Source organism: Conger conger, chromosome 10 (genome assembly GCF_963514075.1).
Source record: "Conger conger chromosome 10, fConCon1.1, whole genome shotgun sequence".
NCBI lineage: Eukaryota > Metazoa > Chordata > Actinopteri > Anguilliformes > Congridae > Conger > Conger conger.
This window is the reverse complement of record NC_083769.1, coordinates 48147163-48154662: the sequence shown is the minus strand read 5'-3', so window position 1 is coordinate 48154662 and position 7500 is coordinate 48147163. Positions and strand designations below refer to the sequence as shown.

The following is a 7500-nucleotide window of genomic DNA, read 5'->3' as shown; positions in this document are numbered from 1 at the left end:
AAGATCACAGCTTCATTAGGTTTCACGCTACATTAAGCTGAGCACTTACAACTTCAATTTTCCACAGAGCGAGCCTCGTGGATTAGCCCAGCATATGCGCGGCCCGGACCCCCTCCGGGGGAAAGATTCTTCTCTTAGTAAATAACAAAATGGCCGAACGCGAGCTGAATGTAGCCCCGCTCGCCCTTAAGGGCCCTGTTTGAAGAGAACGGCGGTTACAGACGCCGGGGTCGTAACACGCGTGCGCTCTGCGGGCGAGTGGAAGCAGGCCCGCGATGCTTCAGGACAGTGACTCAGGAACGCACCGCGCTCTTTAACCTCCCCGCAAACCCACCGGAACGAGGAGATAATGATTAAGATAAACATTAAGGAGTGCACGACCCCGCCGCCGGGTTTAGCCGCTGTACCGGGACGAACTGCGATCCTTTTCCGTGTTATTATAGAGACGTGGCAGCCGTGCATCACCCAGGTGGGCGCTGCACATCGGTGGTGGTTGAGGAGAGTTTCCCCCTCATCACTGTGAAGCGCTTTGACTGACGAGAAAATCGCTTCATAAATGTAATGATCTATCTATCCATGTGCTCTTAGCCATTTAGAGACGTGTTTTCAATGCATTGCAGTTATTTAGCTGATGCATTTTAGCCAAAGCGACTTGCAGTTGAATAGACTAAGCAGGGGCCAATCCTTGCTTGTGGGGTTAAGGGCCTTGCTCAAGGGCCCAACAGCTGCTTAGATCTGTGGCTACACTGGGGGCTTGAACCACCAACCATTCAGGTCCTTGTCAAACATCTTAAGTCCCAAAAAAAAACGTAGTCACAGACAGTTGAGTTTGCAAAGAAAAAGTATGATGCTTGCTCATACCGCCAATTCTGAAGGCACAAATGGATTGAATACGGTACAAGCCCCTTTTGGCCATAAACATAACTCTCGGACTGAAATCTTCCTGAAGGAATGTTATCGGCAGAAAGATCCCCTCAGAACAGAACTGATCGAAGCAATTGATATTTTCACTGCTTCATCTTTAGATTTTACATTTCTCATCAGGCAGCCTGTAGCTTAGTGGCTAACGTACATGCCTGGGACCCGGAAGGTTAAAGCCCCAGTGTGGCCAGAATAGGATCAATGCAGCTGTTGGGCCCTTGAGCAAGGCCCCTAACCCCACATTGCTCCAGGGGGGGGGATTGTTCCCTGCTTAGTCTAATCAACAGTAAATCAATTTGGATAAACACACAAGATAACAAATTATTATTATTATTTCCATCACTTAACTGTTCAACAATATGATTGATTGGTAAACCTGTAAATTCAAAGAAGACATCAAGAGCCAGGTGTAACTCAACTGACCCTGTGCTACCTTACGGTCTACTGCTCCACGCTAAGATATTGAGACACATTTTTATTGATGTATAAAATAGAGTAAACCTTCACCAATGATTTCTTCCAGGATGTCAAGCCCACAAAACAGAATGTGATATATCCACTCCATGAACAGCACAAATCATTGTTTGTTTTCCCCCTCCTTACCACAGCGGACAGGAGCTACAGCCTTGCGCTACTGTCAGCCTGTACCTGTCTGTTGGAGCTGAGACAGGATTTACACACCCCAGGGTCAACGCGGGTCACTTATATAAACGTCTGGGGGAGAAGGCGTACCCTTCCCTGTTGGAAATCCGCTCGTAACTAACGAGCGTGAACGAGCAGGTAGACGTGAGGACAAACCTGAGGCTCAAAAAGCTTGTCTGCGCCACGGGACACACTGATTCATCCAGAATTATCCACGCCGTCTGGGACAGCTCTCTCCGTTCTCAAAAAGTGCTGAGCACAGTTTAGAGCAGGATGTTTATGGCAGGATTAAAGCAAGCACCCCAGAGCATTAATATACACCCCTCCGCTGTTTTGAATGAGGAATAACCGTGAGGACACACACCACGCTGAGGCAACGCCGGGAGCTGCCATCTCGTTCTGACCAGAAGGGGGAGCTCTAGATCCTCTTTGATGGTCATCACCTTACGCAAGGTGAATGGCACCTGGTTTGACGATGCGCCGAAGCGGCATTACTTAAATGATTCAGTCGACCGCTCACCAAGGATGCGAATAAAGAGTAGCGCTGTTGTTTCATCGTCATGTCGAGCTTTTTCCGGAGAAGAGTGGAGCCAAGGTCAAGGTTAAAGAACATGAACTCTCTGAAAGTCCCATATCAGTCAGAATACAATCCCCACATCGCCGGCCTATGCTGACCATTTCAGTTTCAGACGTGGTTACAAGGTTATGTTTCTAAATAAATCAGCGGCTCTCATTTTTACACTGTGGCCGGAAAACCTTGATGTGGCAGCTAAACGAACAGAAAACCACTGGTCCCACTGCGATCAGGAGTTCGCACAAAGTAAACAGCCTACACAAACCAGACATGCCCTCCTGAACCAAGTATAACAAAAAAATATAGCAAATTAATAAAAAACCAAATCCAAATTCTTTACATTATAAAGTGCATATAGTGGCCTAGTGAAAATACATTATTCATATTTTTCAGTCAGTAAGAATTTTAAAATGTGAGATGACCACACTCCCAAGTAAATGAATGGCTTTATCAATAATTCATAATGGTACCGAATGACACTGTACAGTATATTAACACGTCTAGTTTCATGCAACCGGGCAACCACCTTACGTTCAATACATTTTTTATTATTATTATTCTTTTTTAAACTACACTTCAAAATGCACCGGATGGGACGAAGTTGGACAGACACGTCGGAAGCGGAGAACGGGTCAGAAAAAGGCAGTAATTGAATATCTATTTCTGCAGGAGGGACATCATTCCACTTCATTGCCTTCATCATCATCTGCGGAGCGGTGTCTGATTGGCTAATGGGTAATCATGCGATTCCGCCCAGGACATTCGTCCTGCTCAGGCCCAATGCACTGCTGAACCCAATTAGGCTCGTCTCCTCCTCGTTCCACAAATTACGCTCCGCCAGAGATGGCTTTTGAGAAAACGCCGCCCCCCCTTATACTGTTACAGTATCAATAAGAGGGTTAGACCGAGCGACTCGGGGCGACGTCCTTATTGGACATTCCATGGGCCAGCCCACAACTGAAATGGCAGAAGTGCGAAATGAATAAAAAGCAAGCCGCAGTCTGACTTGCGTCACGATGGCAGCGTGAAAGGGCAAATCTCACAAATCTCCCAGGCGCTGTATTTCGCCTGCGTAACCCGTGAAACAGTACTCACATTTTGTTGATGACGTTTACAGTATATTCACCCTGTGGCTTACAGAACCACCAGGCCTTTTCCACTTGTGTTTGCAGAAACCTCATTTTTACCTTTGTTTTCTTTGTTCTTCTGTCTGTTTTTCCATCTGCAGTTGAGCAGCAAGCCCCTGACTCTCCAAGCTCTCAGCCCTGTCATTGCAAAAGTACCCGTTTCCTCAAATTGCCCACATCCTGCCGCTGAGAAATAGCAATAGTCCAGCAAATAGTCCAGCCAAAAACTGGGGAGAGATTTCAGTGAGTCGCAGATTTAACTCAAGGGGTCTGCAGTGTCTGCAGGTTTAACTCCAGTCCTGGAGGGCCACAGTGTCTGCAGGTTTAACTCCAGTCCTGGAGGGCCGCAGTGTCTGCAGGTTTAACTCCAGTCCTGGAGGGCCGCAGTGTCTGCAGGTTTAACTCCAGTCCTGGAGGGCCGCAGTGTCTGCAGGTTTAACTCCAGTCCTGGAGGGCAGGTGAGTGTCTGCAGGTTTAACTCCAGTCCTGGAGGGCCGCAGTGTCTGCAGGTTTAACTCCAGTCCTGGAGGGCCGCAGTGTCTGCAGGTTTAACTCCAGTCCTGGAGGGCCGCAGTGTCTGCAGGTTTAACTCCAGTCCTGGAGGGCCGCAGTGTCTGCAGGTTTAACTCCAGTCCTGGAGGGCAGGTGAGTGTCTGCAGGTTTAACTCCAGTCCTGGAGGGCAGGTGAGTGTCTGCAGGTTTAACTCCAGTCCTGGAGTGTCTGCAAGTGATTATGGTTTCCTATCAGTCAACGCCCAATTTAGACCTTGGGAACAAGGTGTGTGATTTAACCAATCAGTGAATGAAATGCAGCACATCAGATCATTATTTAAGCCTTGAGACATGCACGTTGATGGTGGAACGTGCGGCATTGACTGCAGCCTTGCGTTACTCCAGCTGCTATGTCCTTTGCATTTCATGTGAAAAGCACTCTGGTATGAGGCATTGGCTAGAGCGTCTTCCAGGACTAAATTGCAGACCATAATCATAAACCCGGAGCTACGACCCTCCGGGACAGATCCATCTGCAGTCAGAACGGAAGTGCGCTGCGGTATTCCCTGTGGTTATTCCCCCGATATTCCCGGCGGTAATGACGGAGAGCAAACAGGATTCTGTTCCTGGTGCATACTCGTCCCCAGTTGGGAGCAGGAGGAACGCGCAGAGATCTGAGCCGAGACAGACGTGCCGTGCATCCGAAGATGAAGTCTGAATTCCCCAGGAGCCGTGAGCGGTGCACCCGCACGCTGGGTGCGCAATAGCCCACCTCAGCAAGGTCTATTTTCAGACAGCAATGCAGCCAGGGACACTGGGACACTCCTCTGGTTCCTGCCCAAGGCGGGGCATAGGAATCTCTCTTCTCTGGCAGTGGGAATCGTTTTGTTTTGTTTCGTTTTTGTTGTTGGTTGTGTTTTTTTGTGATGCTCTACAATTTCCCCTTTTGAATATTGTCACAATAATGAGGTTTTAAAAACCAATCATATATCTCTCTCTCTATCTCTCCCTCTCTCTCTATCTCTCCCTCTCTCTATCTCTCTCTCTATCTCTCCCTCTCTCTCGCTCTCGGTCTGAGGACTGATTCTATCTCGGTGATTGTTGTACTTCACCTGCGCAGAGACACCTGTCCGTCCATCATAGGAGCGATCGGCTCATTTCACTCCAGTCCTGAGATAAGGCTGACAGGCCCTGCACAGCAGCACACATTAACAGGGGTTTGTGTGTGTCTGTGTGTGTTTCTGTCTTTCTGAGTGTGTGTGTGTGTGTGTGTCTGTCTGTGTCTGTGTGTGTCTGTGTGTGTTTCTGTCTTTCTGAGTGTGTGTGTGTGTATGTGTCTGTCTGTGTGTTTCTGTCTTTCTGAGTGTGTGTGTGTGTGTGTGTCTGTCTGTGTGTGTTTCTGTCTTTCTGAGTGTGTGTGTGTGTGTGTGTCTGTGTCTGTGTGTGTTTCTGTCTTTCTGAGTGTGTGTGTGTGTGTGTGTCTGTCTGTGTTTCTGTGTGTGTGTGTTTCTGTCTTTCTGAGTGTGTGTGTCTGTCTGTGTGTGTGTCTGTCTGTGTTTCTGTGTGTGTCTGTCTGTCTGTCTGTCTGTGTGTCTTCATGTCTGTCAGTCTGTGTGTGTCTGTGTGTGTTTCTGTCTTTCTGTGTGTGTGTGTTTGTCTGTCTGTCTGTCTGTCTGCGTCTTCTTGCATGGCAGTCAATCGCCATTGGTGTGTGAGTGTGTGTATGAATGGGTGAATGAGAAGCATCAATTGCATAATGCTTTGGATAAAGGCGCTATATAAATTCCAACCATTTACCATTCATGTCATGGAACAGAGATGGACATTGCTTCTCTTTATGAGGAGAAGCAGAAATGAACATTGCTTCTCTTTATGAGGAGAAGCAGAAATGAACATTGCTTCTCTTCATGACAGGAAGCAGAGAAGGACACCGATTCTCTTCAGGACAGGAAACAGAATACTAACCTTCAAGTGCGTGCATGGCCAGCAGGCCTCCTGAACATGGGACTTGCACAGAGAGCTTTCTGTCCTGAAGGTGCACTTTGCACAGAGCAACATGTCTCCGTCTCAGCTGTACCCCTCGTACTGAAGACGGCGCCTCTTGACACGGGTGCCATAGGCGTGCTGGCTACCGCGTTCACCGCGTGGGTGCCCCGAGTCTACAAAGCTTTCATTTTGGGTTTTTTAATGCAGATTTTTGCTGGTATTTGGATTTTATTTCTGCTAGAAACCAGCTGCTTTTTTTTTTTTTTTAGTTCCGAAAAGCAAAACCTTCCACTGCACCGGCCTGAAGCATAGGTGGAAGAATGATTCCTATCCTTTTATTTTCTTAATCTTGAATCATATGTTGAATCTAAGTCTGCATTATATGAGATTTATTTTTATGCGTTCGCTGTACCGTGCTGGCCAACTGGGGTCCTTTATCAACGCGCGCGTTAGTTTGGAAAAGATTTATTTTGAAGGGCCCAGATTACTTGATGATACTTTAGATGAAACAAATCGATTGCCTATTTTTCCCCATCGCCTTACGGTAAAACATTATTGATCAAATGCTAGAGCAAGGTGATCTAAGTGAAAATGAGTTTTTAACAACAATTTATAGTTAATGGCAAATTATGAGATAGAGGCATGTCTGTTGGAAGCTATTTTCACTGGTCATTGTCGAACAAAACCATTTTCTCTGATCACCTTTAAGCATGCAGTGCCTGCAACGTACCTATTTATTCCAAGCACAGCGATCAGATTGTCGAAAGACTTCCTCTCGGAGGTGGAACGTACAGCTTTGCCTGGGAATGGAGACGTACACGGACACACCAGGCAATGAAACGCCGACGGTAGTTTTCCATTACGCGCAGGAAAACGCTTGTGTGAAAACACATCAGCTCTCAGCCGTGGTTACGGCCCGGACTCCGCCGGCGTCTCGCTGGGAGGCCGGCTCTCCTTACTCCGCACGGAACGCTCCACGCCAGGCGAGTGGAGCTCAGACCGTCCGCCCGGTTACAGGGCCTTTCAGACACACACACACACACACACAGGCACACACACACACAGCTCAGCCCTCCACCCTCTCTCTCTCTCTCTCTCTCACACACACACACACACACACACACACACACACACACACACACACACACGCGCGTGCGCGCGCGGGATACTGTGTGAGCTCCCGCCGCTCGTTCTCACGCTAGTGTGTGTGTGTGTGTGTGTGTGAGTGTGTGTGTGTGTGTGTGTGTGTGAGTGTGTGTGTGTGTGTGTGTGTGTGTGTGTGTGTGTGTGTGTCTGTGTCTGTGTGTGTGTGTGTGTGTGTGTGTGTGTGTGTGTCTGTGTCTGTGTGAGTGTGTGTGTGTGTGTGAGTGTGTGTGTGTGTGTGTGTGTGTGTGAGTGTGTGTGTGTGTGAGTGTGTGTGTGTGTGTGTGTGTGTGTGTGTGTGTCTGTGTGTGTGTGTGTGTGTGTGTGTGAGTGTGTGTGTGTGTGTGTGTGTGTGTGTGTGTGTGTGTGTGTGTGTGTGAGTGTGTGTGTGGAGGGCTGTAATAACTTACTCCAGGGGGCATTCACCTGCAGAGTGCAGGGGCCGAGCTGGAGGCAGAGAGGTTCATTAAACGCAATAAAGAACCGTGCAGCTCCACTACCAGCACAGAACCGTGCGGCTCCACTACCAGCACAGAACCGTGCGGCTCCACTACCAACACAGAACCCTGCAGCCCCACTACCAGCACAGAACCCTGCAGCCCCACTACCAGCACA

General features: G+C 48.3%; 1 protein-coding gene across 2 annotated transcripts in view; it reads right to left on the bottom strand.

Moving 5' to 3' along the window:
• The window catches only part of LOC133139312 (immunoglobulin superfamily member 21-like), a 251621-nt gene that overhangs the window by 38770 nt on the left and 205351 nt on the right, over nt 1-7500 (bottom strand). The gene's annotated exons all lie outside the window — the stretch shown is intronic.